At 43.4% G+C, this 14738-nt stretch overlaps 34 non-coding genes across 34 annotated transcripts; 12 read left to right on the top strand and 22 right to left on the bottom strand.

Annotated features, from left to right (window-relative positions):
* Positions 1-70: 70 nt before the first annotated feature.
* On the bottom strand, positions 71-143 carry Trnav-cac (transfer RNA valine (anticodon CAC)). Its single transcript has one exon. It is a non-coding gene; the product is annotated as a tRNA-Val (tRNA).
* Positions 144-533: 390 nt separating this feature from the next.
* Positions 534-753, top strand: LOC139451233 (small nucleolar RNA U3). Its single transcript, XR_011652333.1, has one exon. It is a non-coding gene; the product is annotated as a small nucleolar RNA U3 (small nucleolar RNA).
* A 163-nt stretch (positions 754-916) lies between these two features.
* On the bottom strand, positions 917-989 carry Trnav-cac (transfer RNA valine (anticodon CAC)). Its single transcript has one exon. It is a non-coding gene; the product is annotated as a tRNA-Val (tRNA).
* A 220-nt stretch (positions 990-1209) lies between these two features.
* On the bottom strand, positions 1210-1282 carry Trnav-aac (transfer RNA valine (anticodon AAC)). The gene has a single exon. It is a non-coding gene; the product is annotated as a tRNA-Val (tRNA).
* Positions 1283-1871: 589 nt separating this feature from the next.
* LOC139451234 (small nucleolar RNA U3) lies at positions 1872-2091 on the top strand. Its single transcript, XR_011652334.1, has one exon. It is a non-coding gene; the product is annotated as a small nucleolar RNA U3 (small nucleolar RNA).
* A 163-nt stretch (positions 2092-2254) lies between these two features.
* Trnav-cac (transfer RNA valine (anticodon CAC)) lies at positions 2255-2327 on the bottom strand. The gene has a single exon. It is a non-coding gene; the product is annotated as a tRNA-Val (tRNA).
* A 220-nt stretch (positions 2328-2547) lies between these two features.
* Trnav-aac (transfer RNA valine (anticodon AAC)) lies at positions 2548-2620 on the bottom strand. Its single transcript has one exon. It is a non-coding gene; the product is annotated as a tRNA-Val (tRNA).
* Positions 2621-3209: 589 nt separating this feature from the next.
* LOC139451235 (small nucleolar RNA U3) lies at positions 3210-3429 on the top strand. The gene has a single exon (XR_011652335.1). It is a non-coding gene; the product is annotated as a small nucleolar RNA U3 (small nucleolar RNA).
* Positions 3430-3592: 163 nt separating this feature from the next.
* On the bottom strand, positions 3593-3665 carry Trnav-cac (transfer RNA valine (anticodon CAC)). The gene has a single exon. It is a non-coding gene; the product is annotated as a tRNA-Val (tRNA).
* Positions 3666-3885: 220 nt separating this feature from the next.
* On the bottom strand, positions 3886-3958 carry Trnav-aac (transfer RNA valine (anticodon AAC)). Its single transcript has one exon. It is a non-coding gene; the product is annotated as a tRNA-Val (tRNA).
* A 590-nt stretch (positions 3959-4548) lies between these two features.
* Positions 4549-4768, top strand: LOC139451147 (small nucleolar RNA U3). The gene has a single exon (XR_011652254.1). It is a non-coding gene; the product is annotated as a small nucleolar RNA U3 (small nucleolar RNA).
* Positions 4769-4931: 163 nt separating this feature from the next.
* Trnav-cac (transfer RNA valine (anticodon CAC)) lies at positions 4932-5004 on the bottom strand. Its single transcript has one exon. It is a non-coding gene; the product is annotated as a tRNA-Val (tRNA).
* Positions 5005-5394: 390 nt separating this feature from the next.
* Positions 5395-5614, top strand: LOC139451236 (small nucleolar RNA U3). Its single transcript, XR_011652336.1, has one exon. It is a non-coding gene; the product is annotated as a small nucleolar RNA U3 (small nucleolar RNA).
* Positions 5615-5777: 163 nt separating this feature from the next.
* Trnav-cac (transfer RNA valine (anticodon CAC)) lies at positions 5778-5850 on the bottom strand. The gene has a single exon. It is a non-coding gene; the product is annotated as a tRNA-Val (tRNA).
* Positions 5851-6070: 220 nt separating this feature from the next.
* On the bottom strand, positions 6071-6143 carry Trnav-aac (transfer RNA valine (anticodon AAC)). The gene has a single exon. It is a non-coding gene; the product is annotated as a tRNA-Val (tRNA).
* A 589-nt stretch (positions 6144-6732) lies between these two features.
* On the top strand, positions 6733-6952 carry LOC139451177 (small nucleolar RNA U3). The gene has a single exon (XR_011652283.1). It is a non-coding gene; the product is annotated as a small nucleolar RNA U3 (small nucleolar RNA).
* Positions 6953-7115: 163 nt separating this feature from the next.
* Trnav-cac (transfer RNA valine (anticodon CAC)) lies at positions 7116-7188 on the bottom strand. The gene has a single exon. It is a non-coding gene; the product is annotated as a tRNA-Val (tRNA).
* Positions 7189-7408: 220 nt separating this feature from the next.
* Positions 7409-7481, bottom strand: Trnav-aac (transfer RNA valine (anticodon AAC)). The gene has a single exon. It is a non-coding gene; the product is annotated as a tRNA-Val (tRNA).
* A 590-nt stretch (positions 7482-8071) lies between these two features.
* LOC139451158 (small nucleolar RNA U3) lies at positions 8072-8291 on the top strand. The gene has a single exon (XR_011652265.1). It is a non-coding gene; the product is annotated as a small nucleolar RNA U3 (small nucleolar RNA).
* A 163-nt stretch (positions 8292-8454) lies between these two features.
* Positions 8455-8527, bottom strand: Trnav-cac (transfer RNA valine (anticodon CAC)). The gene has a single exon. It is a non-coding gene; the product is annotated as a tRNA-Val (tRNA).
* A 390-nt stretch (positions 8528-8917) lies between these two features.
* LOC139451237 (small nucleolar RNA U3) lies at positions 8918-9137 on the top strand. The gene has a single exon (XR_011652337.1). It is a non-coding gene; the product is annotated as a small nucleolar RNA U3 (small nucleolar RNA).
* A 163-nt stretch (positions 9138-9300) lies between these two features.
* On the bottom strand, positions 9301-9373 carry Trnav-cac (transfer RNA valine (anticodon CAC)). Its single transcript has one exon. It is a non-coding gene; the product is annotated as a tRNA-Val (tRNA).
* Positions 9374-9593: 220 nt separating this feature from the next.
* On the bottom strand, positions 9594-9666 carry Trnav-aac (transfer RNA valine (anticodon AAC)). The gene has a single exon. It is a non-coding gene; the product is annotated as a tRNA-Val (tRNA).
* Positions 9667-10255: 589 nt separating this feature from the next.
* On the top strand, positions 10256-10475 carry LOC139451238 (small nucleolar RNA U3). Its single transcript, XR_011652338.1, has one exon. It is a non-coding gene; the product is annotated as a small nucleolar RNA U3 (small nucleolar RNA).
* A 163-nt stretch (positions 10476-10638) lies between these two features.
* Trnav-cac (transfer RNA valine (anticodon CAC)) lies at positions 10639-10711 on the bottom strand. The gene has a single exon. It is a non-coding gene; the product is annotated as a tRNA-Val (tRNA).
* A 220-nt stretch (positions 10712-10931) lies between these two features.
* On the bottom strand, positions 10932-11004 carry Trnav-aac (transfer RNA valine (anticodon AAC)). Its single transcript has one exon. It is a non-coding gene; the product is annotated as a tRNA-Val (tRNA).
* Positions 11005-11594: 590 nt separating this feature from the next.
* LOC139451240 (small nucleolar RNA U3) lies at positions 11595-11814 on the top strand. Its single transcript, XR_011652340.1, has one exon. It is a non-coding gene; the product is annotated as a small nucleolar RNA U3 (small nucleolar RNA).
* A 163-nt stretch (positions 11815-11977) lies between these two features.
* Positions 11978-12050, bottom strand: Trnav-cac (transfer RNA valine (anticodon CAC)). The gene has a single exon. It is a non-coding gene; the product is annotated as a tRNA-Val (tRNA).
* Positions 12051-12270: 220 nt separating this feature from the next.
* Positions 12271-12343, bottom strand: Trnav-aac (transfer RNA valine (anticodon AAC)). The gene has a single exon. It is a non-coding gene; the product is annotated as a tRNA-Val (tRNA).
* A 590-nt stretch (positions 12344-12933) lies between these two features.
* On the top strand, positions 12934-13153 carry LOC139451241 (small nucleolar RNA U3). Its single transcript, XR_011652341.1, has one exon. It is a non-coding gene; the product is annotated as a small nucleolar RNA U3 (small nucleolar RNA).
* Positions 13154-13316: 163 nt separating this feature from the next.
* On the bottom strand, positions 13317-13389 carry Trnav-cac (transfer RNA valine (anticodon CAC)). Its single transcript has one exon. It is a non-coding gene; the product is annotated as a tRNA-Val (tRNA).
* Positions 13390-13609: 220 nt separating this feature from the next.
* Trnav-aac (transfer RNA valine (anticodon AAC)) lies at positions 13610-13682 on the bottom strand. The gene has a single exon. It is a non-coding gene; the product is annotated as a tRNA-Val (tRNA).
* A 590-nt stretch (positions 13683-14272) lies between these two features.
* Positions 14273-14492, top strand: LOC139451242 (small nucleolar RNA U3). The gene has a single exon (XR_011652342.1). It is a non-coding gene; the product is annotated as a small nucleolar RNA U3 (small nucleolar RNA).
* A 163-nt stretch (positions 14493-14655) lies between these two features.
* Positions 14656-14728, bottom strand: Trnav-cac (transfer RNA valine (anticodon CAC)). Its single transcript has one exon. It is a non-coding gene; the product is annotated as a tRNA-Val (tRNA).
* Between the last annotated feature and the right edge of the window lie 10 nt (positions 14729-14738).

Consider the following 14738-nt stretch of genomic DNA (forward strand, 5'->3'; position numbering starts at 1 on the left):
CAACACAATACGCTGTGTGTGCCAGCAAGAGAGAAGTAAAATAACAATTCATAGAAGAGCCAAAACATCAAGGTTCAGGCGAGGCTCGAACTCGCGGCCTTCTGCGTGTGAAGCAGACGTGATAACCACTACACCACTGAACCGCAGCTGTGTTGTTGCAGTGTTTGTAAAGACTTATACCTGCCACGGACACTAACAGAGCACGGCAAGTTGAGGATCTGCTGAGGGGTGGTGTACATTTGTAAAAGGCGACAAGAAACAAAACATTAAGTAGTATCAAGCCCCCTGTAATCACCAAACAATATACATTGTACAAACCACTTCAGCTGTTGACATTATCTGTACTCTCTATGTTTTTTTCGCAAATCACAAACGTGGAATGAATCCTAAGTACACAGAGGTGGCGATGTCTGTAACTGATTGACCTGATGAAGATTTTTCAAAAGATTTAGCAGGAATGTTACATGCTGTTGCATACCACACTGGCGTGCCTTTTGAAAAGAAGTAGGTACAAATTCCGCCATATGTTAGTTAAGATCATACTTTTAGGGATCATTTCTATAGTATGCATCGCCATGACTTCAGGTAAAACTGACAGTCTACCAAACCACGAGGACGATAGACAGCCTCTCTTTCTGAGCGCGAAGCGAACCAGGGTGAGTGCCAGCTCAGGCTAGTAACTCTGGTTATTGATGACCGTTCCTCTCAGTCACATGTGGCAGAGATGGAGGGAAGAGAGGCATTCTGAGTGGTTTGGCTTATCTATTTTTCCAAGTAAATGTCGATTAGCCACTTCATATAGACACTTTGTGCGTGACTTCATAATTAATCAACAGTGGACACAGTCAACACAATACGCTGTGTGTGCCAGCAAGAGAGAAGTAAAATAACAATTCATAGAAGAGCCAAAACATCAAGGTTCAGGCGAGGCTCGAACTCGCGGCCTTCTGCGTGTGAAGCAGACGTGATAACCACTACACCACTGAACCTCTGCAGTGTTGCTGCAGTGTTTGTAAAGACTTATACCTGCCACGGACACTAACAGAGCACGGCAAGTTGAGGATCTGCTGAGGGGTGGTGTACATTTGTAAAAGGCGACAAGAAACAAAACATTAAGTAGTATCAAGCCCCCTTCGGTGGTGGTAGGTTTTTACCTGAGAAAGAGAGATGTATACATTCCATGAAATAATGGAAATCCCCCCAAAAGTAAGGTTCCGGCGAGGCTCGAACTCGCGGCCTTCTGCGTGTTAAGCAGACGTGATAACCACTACACCACGGAACCACCTGTAAACGAACATGAATCTCTTTCGTGTACCATTGATTGTATGTTTTCTTTTCTCTCACGGCATTTCCTCTTACTGGTTCCATCATTTCCAATATCAGGACTTTGTACCATTGAAACATGACTGGAAACGTATTTGATCACGATCAGGGGGCTAATTAAGGTGTAACGATGTCTTATCTCACAAACTTCCCACCAGCTTCTCTCAACTAGACAGTTAACACCATGTATATTGATGTCTTATCTCACAAACATCCCACCAACTTCTCTCAACTGGACAGTTTACACAGGAGCAGCCATACAGTCTCAATCACGGTCAATGGGAGATAACCACTGCCACGATGTAATCACCAAACAATATACATTGTACAAACCACTTCAGCTGTTGACATTATCTGTACTCTCTATGTTTTTTTCGCAAATCACAAACGTGGAATGAATCCTAAGTACACAGAGGTGGCGATGTCTGTAACTGATTGACCTGATGAAGATTTTTCAAAAGATTTAGCAGGAATGTTACATGCTGTTGCATACCACACTGGCGTGCCTTTTGAAAAGAAGTAGGTACAAATTCCGCCATATGTTAGTTAAGATCATACTTTTAGGGATCATTTCTATAGTATGCATCGCCATGACTTCAGGTAAAACTGACAGTCTACCAAACCACGAGGACGATAGACAGCCTCTCTTTCTGAGCGCGAAGCGAACCAGGGTGAGTGCCAGCTCAGGCTAGTAACTCTGGTTATTGATGACCGTTCCTCTCAGTCACATGTGGCAGAGATGGAGGGAAGAGAGGCATTCTGAGTGGTTTGGCTTATCTATTTTTCCAAGTAAATGTCGATTAGCCACTTCATATATACACTTTGTGCGTGACTTCATAATTAATCAACAGTGGACACAGTCAACACAATACGCTGTGTGTGCCAGCAAGAGAGAAGTAAAATAACAATTCATAGAAGAGCCAAAACATCAAGGTTCAGGCGAGGCTCGAACTCGCGGCCTTCTGCGTGTGAAGCAGACGTGATAACCACTACACCACTGAACCGCAGCTGTGTTGTTGCAGTGTTTGTAAAGACTTATACCTGCCACGGACACTAACAGAGCACGGCAAGTTGAGGATCTGCTGAGGGGTGGTGTACATTTGTAAAAGGTGACAAGAAACAAAACATTAAGTAGTATCAAGCCCCCTTCGGTGGTGGTAGGTTTTTACCTGAGAAAGAGAGATGTATACATTCCATGAAATAATGGAAATCCCCCCAAAAGTAAGGTTCCGGCGAGGCTCGAACTCGCGGCCTTCTGCGTGTTAAGCAGACGTGATAACCACTACACCACGGAACCACCTGTAAACGAGCATGAATCTCTTTCGTGTACCATTGATTGTATGTTTTCTTTTCTCTCACGGCATTTCCTCTTACTGGTTCCATCATTTCCAATATCAGGACTTTGTACCATTGAAACATGACTGGAAACGTATTTGATCACGATCAGGGGGCTAATTAAGGTGTAACGATGTCTTATCTCACAAACTTCCCACCAGCTTCTCTCAACTAGACAGTTAACACCATGTATATTGATGTCTTATCTCACAAACATCCCACCAACTTCTCTCAACTGGACAGTTTACACAGGAGCAGCCATACAGTCTCAATCACGGTCAATGGGAGATAACCACTGCCACGATGTAATCACCAAACAATATACATTGTACAAACCACTTCAGCTGTTGACATTATCTGTACTCTCTATGTTTTTTTCGCAAATCACAAACGTGGAATGAATCCTAAGTACACAGAGGTGGCGATGTCTGTAACTGATTGACCTGATGAAGATTTTTCAAAAGATTTAGCAGGAATGTTACATGCTGTTGCATACCACACTGGCGTGCCTTTTGAAAAGAAGTAGGTACAAATTCCGCCATATGTTAGTTAAGATCATACTTTTAGGGATCATTTCTATAGTATGCATCGCCATGACTTCAGGTAAAACTGACAGTCTACCAAACCACGAGGACGATAGACAGCCTCTCTTTCTGAGCGCGAAGCGAACCAGGGTGAGTGCCAGCTCAGGCTAGTAACTCTGGTTATTGATGACCGTTCCTCTCAGTCACATGTGGCAGAGATGGAGGGAAGAGAGGCATTCTGAGTGGTTTGGCTTATCTATTTTTCCAAGTAAATGTCGATTAGCCACTTCATATATACACTTTGTGCGTGACTTCATAATTAATCAACAGTGGACACAGTCAACACAATACGCTGTGTGTGCCAGCAAGAGAGAAGTAAAATAACAATTCATAGAAGAGCCAAAACATCAAGGTTCAGGCGAGGCTCGAACTCGCGGCCTTCTGCGTGTGAAGCAGACGTGATAACCACTACACCACTGAACCGCAGCTGTGTTGTTGCAGTGTTTGTAAAGACTTATACCTGCCACGGACACTAACAGAGCACGGCAAGTTGAGGATCTGCTGAGGGGTGGTGTACATTTGTAAAAGGTGACAAGAAACAAAACATTAAGTAGTATCAAGCCCCCTTCGGTGGTGGTAGGTTTTTACCTGAGAAAGAGAGATGTATACATTCCATGAAATAATGGAAATCCCCCCAAAAGTAAGGTTCCGGCGAGGCTCGAACTCGCGGCCTTCTGCGTGTTAAGCAGACGTGATAACCACTACACCACGGAACCACCTGTAAACGAGCATGAATCTCTTTCGTGTACCATTGATTGTATGTTTTCTTTTCTCTCACGGCATTTCCTCTTACTGGTTCCATCATTTCCAATATCAGGACTTTGTACCATTGAAACATGACTGGAAACGTATTTGATCACGATCAGGGGGCTAATTAAGGTGTAACGATGTCTTATCTCACAAACTTCCCACCAGCTTCTCTCAACTAGACAGTTAACACCATGTATATTGATGTCTTATCTCACAAACATCCCACCAACTTCTCTCAACTGGACAGTTTACACAGGAGCAGCCATACAGTCTCAATCACGGTCAATGGGAGATAACCACTGCCACGATGTAATCACCAAACAATATACATTGTACAAACCACTTCAGCTGTTGACATTATCTGTACTCTCTATGTTTTTTTTCGCAAATCACAAACGTGGAATGAATCCTAAGTACACAGAGGTGGCGATGTCTGTAACTGATTGACCTGATGAAGATTTTTCAAAAGATTTAGCAGGAATGTTACATGCTGTTGCATACCACACTGGCGTGCCTTTTGAAAAGAAGTAGGTACAAATTCCGCCATATGTTAGTTAAGATCATACTTTTAGGAATCATTTCTATAGTATGCATCGCCATGACTTCAGGTAAAACTGACAGTCTACCAAACCACGAGGACGATAGACAGCCTCTCTTTCTGAGCGCGAAGCGAACCAGGGTGAGTGCCAGCTCAGGCTAGTAACTCTGGTTATTGATGACCGTTCCTCTCAGTCACATGTGGCAGAGATGGAGGGAAGAGAGGCATTCTGAGTGGTTTGGCTTATCTATTTTTCCAAGTAAATGTCGATTAGCCACTTCATATATACACTTTGTGCGTGACTTCATAATTAATCAACAGTGGACACAGTCAACACAATACGCTGTGTGTGCCAGCAAGAGAGAAGTAAAATAACAATTCATAGAAGAGCCAAAACATCAAGGTTCAGGCGAGGCTCGAACTCGCGGCCTTCTGCGTGTGAAGCAGACGTGATAACCACTACACCACTGAACCGCAGCTGTGTTGTTGCAGTGTTTGTAAAGACTTATACCTGCCACGGACACTAACAGAGCACGGCAAGTTGAGGATCTGCTGAGGGGTGGTGTACATTTGTAAAAGGCGACAAGAAACAAAACATTAAGTAGTATCAAGCCCCCTGTAATCACCAAACAATATACATTGTACAAACCACTTCAGCTGTTGACATTATCTGTACTCTCTATGTTTTTTTCGCAAATCACAAACGTGGAATGAATCCTAAGTACACAGAGGTGGCGATGTCTGTAACTGATTGACCTGATGAAGATTTTTCAAAAGATTTAGCAGGAATGTTACATGCTGTTGCATACCACACTGGCGTGCCTTTTGAAAAGAAGTAGGTACAAATTCCGCCATATGTTAGTTAAGATCATACTTTTAGGGATCATTTCTATAGTATGCATCGCCATGACTTCAGGTAAAACTGACAGTCTACCAAACCACGAGGACGATAGACAGCCTCTCTTTCTGAGCGCGAAGCGAACCAGGGTGAGTGCCAGCTCAGGCTAGTAACTCTGGTTATTGATGACCGTTCCTCTCAGTCACATGTGGCAGAGATGGAGGGAAGAGAGGCATTCTGAGTGGTTTGGCTTATCTATTTTTCCAAGTAAATGTCGATTAGCCACTTCATATATACACTTTGTGCGTGACTTCATAATTAATCAACAGTGGACACAGTCAACACAATACGCTGTGTGTGCCAGCAAGAGAGAAGTAAAATAACAATTCATAGAAGAGCCAAAACATCAAGGTTCAGGCGAGGCTCGAACTCGCGGCCTTCTGCGTGTGAAGCAGACGTGATAACCACTACACCACTGAACCGCAGCTGTGTTGTTGCAGTGTTTGTAAAGACTTATACCTGCCACGGACACTAACAGAGCACGGCAAGTTGAGGATCTGCTGAGGGGTGGTGTACATTTGTAAAAGGTGACAAGAAACAAAACATTAAGTAGTATCAAGCCCCCTTCGGTGGTGGTAGGTTTTTACCTGAGAAAGAGAGATGTATACATTCCATGAAATAATGGAAATCCCCCCAAAAGTAAGGTTCCGGCGAGGCTCGAACTCGCGGCCTTCTGCGTGTTAAGCAGACGTGATAACCACTACACCACGGAACCACCTGTAAACGAGCATGAATCTCTTTCGTGTACCATTGATTGTATGTTTTCTTTTCTCTCACGGCATTTCCTCTTACTGGTTCCATCATTTCCAATATCAGGACTTTGTACCATTGAAACATGACTGGAAACGTATTTGATCACGATCAGGGGGCTAATTAAGGTGTAACGATGTCTTATCTCACAAACTTCCCACCAGCTTCTCTCAACTAGACAGTTAACACCATGTATATTGATGTCTTATCTCACAAACATCCCACCAACTTCTCTCAACTGGACAGTTTACACAGGAGCAGCCATACAGTCTCAATCACGGTCAATGGGAGATAACCACTGCCACGATGTAATCACCAAACAATATACATTGTACAAACCACTTCAGCTGTTGACATTATCTGTACTCTCTATGTTTTTTTCGCAAATCACAAACGTGGAATGAATCCTAAGTACACAGAGGTGGCGATGTCTGTAACTGATTGACCTGATGAAGATTTTTCAAAAGATTTAGCAGGAATGTTACATGCTGTTGCATACCACACTGGCGTGCCTTTTGAAAAGAAGTAGGTACAAATTCCGCCATATGTTAGTTAAGATCATACTTTTAGGAATCATTTCTATAGTATGCATCGCCATGACTTCAGGTAAAACTGACAGTCTACCAAACCACGAGGACGATAGACAGCCTCTCTTTCTGAGCGCGAAGCGAACCAGGGTGAGTGCCAGCTCAGGCTAGTAACTCGGGTTATTGATGACCGTTCCTCTCAGTCACATGTGGCAGAGATGGAGGGAAGAGAGGCATTCTGAGTGGTTTGGCTTATCTATTTTTCCAAGTAAATGTCGATTAGCCACTTCATATATACACTTTGTGCGTGACTTCATAATTAATCAACAGTGGACACAGTCAACACAATACGCTGTGTGTGCCAGCAAGAGAGAAGTAAAATAACAATTCATAGAAGAGCCAAAACATCAAGGTTCAGGCGAGGCTCGAACTCGCGGCCTTCTGCGTGTGAAGCAGACGTGATAACCACTACACCACTGAACCGCAGCTGTGTTGTTGCAGTGTTTGTAAAGACTTATACCTGCCACGGACACTAACAGAGCACGGCAAGTTGAGGATCTGCTGAGGGGTGGTGTACATTTGTAAAAGGTGACAAGAAACAAAACATTAAGTAGTATCAAGCCCCCTTCGGTGGTGGTAGGTTTTTACCTGAGAAAGAGAGATGTATACATTCCATGAAATAATGGAAATCCCCCCAAAAGTAAGGTTCCGGCGAGGCTCGAACTCGCGGCCTTCTGCGTGTTAAGCAGACGTGATAACCACTACACCACGGAACCACCTGTAAACGAGCATGAATCTCTTTCGTGTACCATTGATTGTATGTTTTCTTTTCTCTCACGGCATTTCCTCTTACTGGTTCCATCATTTCCAATATCAGGACTTTGTACCATTGAAACATGACTGGAAACGTATTTGATCACGATCAGGGGGCTAATTAAGGTGTAACGATGTCTTATCTCACAAACTTCCCACCAGCTTCTCTCAACTAGACAGTTAACACCATGTATATTGATGTCTTATCTCACAAACATCCCACCAACTTCTCTCAACTGGACAGTTTACACAGGAGCAGCCATACAGTCTCAATCACGGTCAATGGGAGATAACCACTGCCACGATGTAATCACCAAACAATATACATTGTACAAACCACTTCAGCTGTTGACATTATCTGTACTCTCTATGTTTTTTTTCGCAAATCACAAACGTGGAATGAATCCTAAGTACACAGAGGTGGCGATGTCTGTAACTGATTGACCTGATGAAGATTTTTCAAAAGATTTAGCAGGAATGTTACATGCTGTTGCATACCACACTGGCGTGCCTTTTGAAAAGAAGTAGGTACAAATTCCGCCATATGTTAGTTAAGATCATACTTTTAGGAATCATTTCTATAGTATGCATCGCCATGACTTCAGGTAAAACTGACAGTCTACCAAACCACGAGGACGATAGACAGCCTCTCTTTCTGAGCGCGAAGCGAACCAGGGTGAGTGCCAGCTCAGGCTAGTAACTCTGGTTATTGATGACCGTTCCTCTCAGTCACATGTGGCAGAGATGGAGGGAAGAGAGGCATTCTGAGTGGTTTGGCTTATCTATTTTTCCAAGTAAATGTCGATTAGCCACTTCATATATACACTTTGTGCGTGACTTCATAATTAATCAACAGTGGACACAGTCAACACAATACGCTGTGTGTGCCAGCAAGAGAGAAGTAAAATAACAATTCATAGAAGAGCCAAAACATCAAGGTTCAGGCGAGGCTCGAACTCGCGGCCTTCTGCGTGTGAAGCAGACGTGATAACCACTACACCACTGAACCGCAGCTGTGTTGTTGCAGTGTTTGTAAAGACTTATACCTGCCACGGACACTAACAGAGCACGGCAAGTTGAGGATCTGCTGAGGGGTGGTGTACATTTGTAAAAGGCGACAAGAAACAAAACATTAAGTAGTATCAAGCCCCCTGTAATCACCAAACAATATACATTGTACAAACCACTTCAGCTGTTGACATTATCTGTACTCTCTATGTTTTTTTCGCAAATCACAAACGTGGAATGAATCCTAAGTACACAGAGGTGGCGATGTCTGTAACTGATTGACCTGATGAAGATTTTTCAAAAGATTTAGCAGGAATGTTACATGCTGTTGCATACCACACTGGCGTGCCTTTTGAAAAGAAGTAGGTACAAATTCCGCCATATGTTAGTTAAGATCATACTTTTAGGGATCATTTCTATAGTATGCATCGCCATGACTTCAGGTAAAACTGACAGTCTACCAAACCACGAGGACGATAGACAGCCTCTCTTTCTGAGCGCGAAGCGAACCAGGGTGAGTGCCAGCTCAGGCTAGTAACTCTGGTTATTGATGACCGTTCCTCTCAGTCACATGTGGCAGAGATGGAGGGAAGAGAGGCATTCTGAGTGGTTTGGCTTATCTATTTTTCCAAGTAAATGTCGATTAGCCACTTCATATAGACACTTTGTGCGTGACTTCATAATTAATCAACAGTGGACACAGTCAACACAATACGCTGTGTGTGCCAGCAAGAGAGAAGTAAAATAACAATTCATAGAAGAGCCAAAACATCAAGGTTCAGGCGAGGCTCGAACTCGCGGCCTTCTGCGTGTGAAGCAGACGTGATAACCACTACACCACTGAACCTCTGCAGTGTTGCTGCAGTGTTTGTAAAGACTTATACCTGCCACGGACACTAACAGAGCACGGCAAGTTGAGGATCTGCTGAGGGGTGGTGTACATTTGTAAAAGGCGACAAGAAACAAAACATTAAGTAGTATCAAGCCCCCTTCGGTGGTGGTAGGTTTTTACCTGAGAAAGAGAGATGTATACATTCCATGAAATAATGGAAATCCCCCCAAAAGTAAGGTTCCGGCGAGGCTCGAACTCGCGGCCTTCTGCGTGTTAAGCAGACGTGATAACCACTACACCACGGAACCACCTGTAAACGAACATGAATCTCTTTCGTGTACCATTGATTGTATGTTTTCTTTTCTCTCACGGCATTTCCTCTTACTGGTTCCATCATTTCCAATATCAGGACTTTGTACCATTGAAACATGACTGGAAACGTATTTGATCACGATCAGGGGGCTAATTAAGGTGTAACGATGTCTTATCTCACAAACTTCCCACCAGCTTCTCTCAACTAGACAGTTAACACCATGTATATTGATGTCTTATCTCACAAACATCCCACCAACTTCTCTCAACTGGACAGTTTACACAGGAGCAGCCATACAGTCTCAATCACGGTCAATGGGAGATAACCACTGCCACGATGTAATCACCAAACAATATACATTGTACAAACCACTTCAGCTGTTGACATTATCTGTACTCTCTATGTTTTTTTCGCAAATCACAAACGTGGAATGAATCCTAAGTACACAGAGGTGGCGATGTCTGTAACTGATTGACCTGATGAAGATTTTTCAAAAGATTTAGCAGGAATGTTACATGCTGTTGCATACCACACTGGCGTGCCTTTTGAAAAGAAGTAGGTACAAATTCCGCCATATGTTAGTTAAGATCATACTTTTAGGGATCATTTCTATAGTATGCATCGCCATGACTTCAGGTAAAACTGACAGTCTACCAAACCACGAGGACGATAGACAGCCTCTCTTTCTGAGCGCGAAGCGAACCAGGGTGAGTGCCAGCTCAGGCTAGTAACTCTGGTTATTGATGACCGTTCCTCTCAGTCACATGTGGCAGAGATGGAGGGAAGAGAGGCATTCTGAGTGGTTTGGCTTATCTATTTTTCCAAGTAAATGTCGATTAGCCACTTCATATATACACTTTGTGCGTGACTTCATAATTAATCAACAGTGGACACAGTCAACACAATACGCTGTGTGTGCCAGCAAGAGAGAAGTAAAATAACAATTCATAGAAGAGCCAAAACATCAAGGTTCAGGCGAGGCTCGAACTCGCGGCCTTCTGCGTGTGAAGCAGACGTGATAACCACTACACCACTGAACCGCAGCTGTGTTGTTGCAGTGTTTGTAAAGACTTATACCTGCCACGGACACTAACAGAGCACGGCAAGTTGAGGATCTGCTGAGGGGTGGTGTACATTTGTAAAAGGTGACAAGAAACAAAACATTAAGTAGTATCAAGCCCCCTTCGGTGGTGGTAGGTTTTTACCTGAGAAAGAGAGATGTATACATTCATTGAAATAATGGAAATCCCCCCAAAAGTAAGGTTCCGGCGAGGCTCGAACTCGCGGCCTTCTGCGTGTTAAGCAGACGTGATAACCACTACACCACGGAACCACCTGTAAACGAGCATGAATCTCTTTCGTGTACCATTGATTGTATGTTTTCTTTTCTCTCACGGCATTTCCTCTTACTGGTTCCATCATTTCCAATATCAGGACTTTGTACCATTGAAACATGACTGGAAACGTATTTGATCACGATCAGGGGGCTAATTAAGGTGTAACGATGTCTTATCTCACAAACTTCCCACCAGCTTCTCTCAACTAGACAGTTAACACCATGTATATTGATGTCTTATCTCACAAACATCCCACCAACTTCTCTCAACTGGACAGTTTACACAGGAGCAGCCATACAGTCTCAATCACGGTCAATGGGAGATAACCACTGCCACGATGTAATCACCAAACAATATACATTGTACAAACCACTTCAGCTGTTGACATTATCTGTACTCTCTATGTTTTTTTTCGCAAATCACAAACGTGGAATGAATCCTAAGTACACAGAGGTGGCGATGTCTGTAACTGATTGACCTGATGAAGATTTTTCAAAAGATTTAGCAGGAATGTTACATGCTGTTGCATACCACACTGGCGTGCCTTTTGAAAAGAAGTAGGTACAAATTCCGCCATATGTTAGTTAAGATCATACTTTTAGGGATCATTTCTATAGTATGCATCGCCATGACTTCAGGTAAAACTGACAGTCTACCAAACCACGAGGACGATAGACAGCCTCTCTTTCTGAGCGCGAAGCGAACCAGGGTGAGTGCCAGCTCAGGCTAGTAACTCTGGTTATTGATGACCGTTCCTCTCAGTCACATGTGGCAGAGATGGAGGGAAGAGAGGCATTCTGAGTGGTTTGGCTTATCTATTTTTCCAAGTAAATGTCGATTAGCCACTTCATATATACACTTTGTGCGTGACTTCATAATTAATCAACAGTGGACACAGTCAATATAATACGCTGTGTGTGCCAGCAAGAGAGAAGTAAAATAACAATTCATAGAAGAGCCAAAACATCAAGGTTCAGACGAGGCTCGAACTCGCGGCCTTCTGCGTGTGAAGCAGACGTGATAACTACTAAACCACTGAACCTCAGCTGTGTTGTTGCAGTGTTTGTAAAGACTTATACCTGCCACGGACACTAACAGAGCACGGCAAGTTGAGGATCTGCTGAGGGGTGGTGTACATTTGTAAAAGGCGACAAGAAACAAAACATTAAGTAGTATCAAGCCCCCTTCGGTGGTGGTAGGTTTTTACCTGAGAAAGAGAGATGTATACATTCCATGAAATAATGGAAATCCCCCCAAAAGTAAGGTTCCGGCGAGGCTCGAACTCGCGGCCTTCTGCGTGTTAAGCAGACGTGATAACCACTACACCACGGAACCACCTGTAAACGAACATGAATCTCTTTCGTGTACCATTGATTGTATGTTTTCTTTTCTCTCACGGCATTTCCTCTTACTGGTTCCATCATTTCCAATATCAGGACTTTGTACCATTGAAACATGACTGGAAACGTATTTGATCACGATCAGGGGGCTAATTAAGGTGTAACGATGTCTTATCTCACAAACTTCCCACCAGCTTCTCTCAACTAGACAGTTAACACCATGTATATTGATGTCTTATCTCACAAACATCCCACCAACTTCTCTCAACTGGACAGTTTACACAGGAGCAGCCATACAGTCTCAATCACGGTCAATGGGAGATAACCACTGCCACGATGTAATCACCAAACAATATACATTGTACAAACCACTTCAGCTGTTGACATTATCTGTACTCTCTATGTTTTTTTTCGCAAATCACAAACGTGGAATGAATCCTAAGTACACAGAGGTGGCGATGTCTGTAACTGATTGACCTGATGAAGATTTTTCAAAAGATTTAGCAGGAATGTTACATGCTGTTGCATACCACACTGGCGTGCCTTTTGAAAAGAAGTAGGTACAAATTCCGCCATATGTTAGTTAAGATCATACTTTTAGGGATCATTTCTATAGTATGCATCGCCATGACTTCAGGTAAAACTGACAGTCTACCAAACCACGAGGACGATAGACAGCCTCTCTTTCTGAGCGCGAAGCGAACCAGGGTGAGTGCCAGCTCAGGCTAGTAACTCTGGTTATTGATGACCGTTCCTCTCAGTCACATGTGGCAGAGATGGAGGGAAGAGAGGCATTCTGAGTGGTTTGGCTTATCTATTTTTCCAAGTAAATGTCGATTAGCCACTTCATATATACACTTTGTGCGTGACTTCATAATTAATCAACAGTGGACACAGTCAACACAATACGCTGTGTGTGCCAGCAAGAGAGAAGTAAAATAACAATTCATAGAAGAGCCAAAACATCAAGGTTCAGGCGAGGCTCGAACTCGCGGCCTTCTGCGTGTGAAGCAGACGTGATAACCACTACACCACTGAACCGCAGCTGTGTTGTTGCAGTGTTTGTAAAGACTTATACCTGCCACGGACACTAACAGAGCACGGCAAGTTGAGGATCTGCTGAGGGGTGGTGTACATTTGTAAAAGGTGACAAGAAACAAAACATTAAGTAGTATCAAGCCCCCTTCGCTGGTGGTAGGTTTTTACCTGAGAAAGAGAGATGTATACATTCCATGAAATAATGGAAATCCCCCCAAAAGTAAGGTTCCGGCGAGGCTCGAACTCGCGGCCTTCTGCGTGTTAAGCAGACGTGATAACCACTACACCACGGAACCACCTGTAAACGAGCATGAATCTCTTTCGTGTACCATTGATTGTATGTTTTCTTTTCTCTCACGGCATTTCCTCTTACTGGTTCCATCATTTCCAATATCAGGACTTTGTACCATTGAAACATGACTGGAAACGTATTTGATCACGATCAGGGGGCTAATTAAGGTGTAACGATGTCTTATCTCACAAACTTCCCACCAGCTTCTCTCAACTAGACAGTTAACACCATGTATATTGATGTCTTATCTCACAAACATCCCACCAACTTCTCTCAACTGGACAGTTTACACAGGAGCAGCCATACAGTCTCAATCACGGTCAATGGGAGATAACCACTGCCACGATGTAATCACCAAACAATATACATTGTACAAACCACTTCAGCTGTTGACATTATCTGTACTCTCTATGTTTTTTTTCGCAAATCACAAACGTGGAATGAATCCTAAGTACACAGAGGTGGCGATGTCTGTAACTGATTGACCTGATGAAGATTTTTCAAAAGATTTAGCAGGAATGTTACATGCTGTTGCATACCACACTGGCGTGCCTTTTGAAAAGAAGTAGGTACAAATTCCGCCATATGTTAGTTAAGATCATACTTTTAGGGATCATTTCTATAGTATGCATCGCCATGACTTCAGGTAAAACTGACAGTCTACCAAACCACGAGGACGATAGACAGCCTCTCTTTCTGAGCGCGAAGCGAACCAGGGTGAGTGCCAGCTCAGGCTAGTAACTCTGGTTATTGATGACCGTTCCTCTCAGTCACATGTGGCAGAGATGGAGGGAAGAGAGGCATTCTGAGTGGTTTGGCTTATCTATTTTTCCAAGTAAATGTCGATTAGCCACTTCATATATACACTTTGTGCGTGACTTCATAATTAATCAACAGTGGACACAGTCAATATAATACGCTGTGTGTGCCAGCAAGAGAGAAGTAAAATAACAATTCATAGAAGAGCCAAAACATCAAGGTTCAGACGAGGCTCGAACTCGCGGCCTTCTGCGTGTGAAGCAGACGTGATAACTACTAAACCACTGAACCTCAGCTGTGT

The sequence above is a fragment of the Haliotis cracherodii genome, unplaced genomic scaffold (assembly GCF_022045235.1).
Source record: "Haliotis cracherodii isolate W230 unplaced genomic scaffold, xgHalCrac1.p SCAF_8, whole genome shotgun sequence".
Lineage (NCBI taxonomy): Eukaryota > Metazoa > Mollusca > Gastropoda > Lepetellida > Haliotidae > Haliotis > Haliotis cracherodii.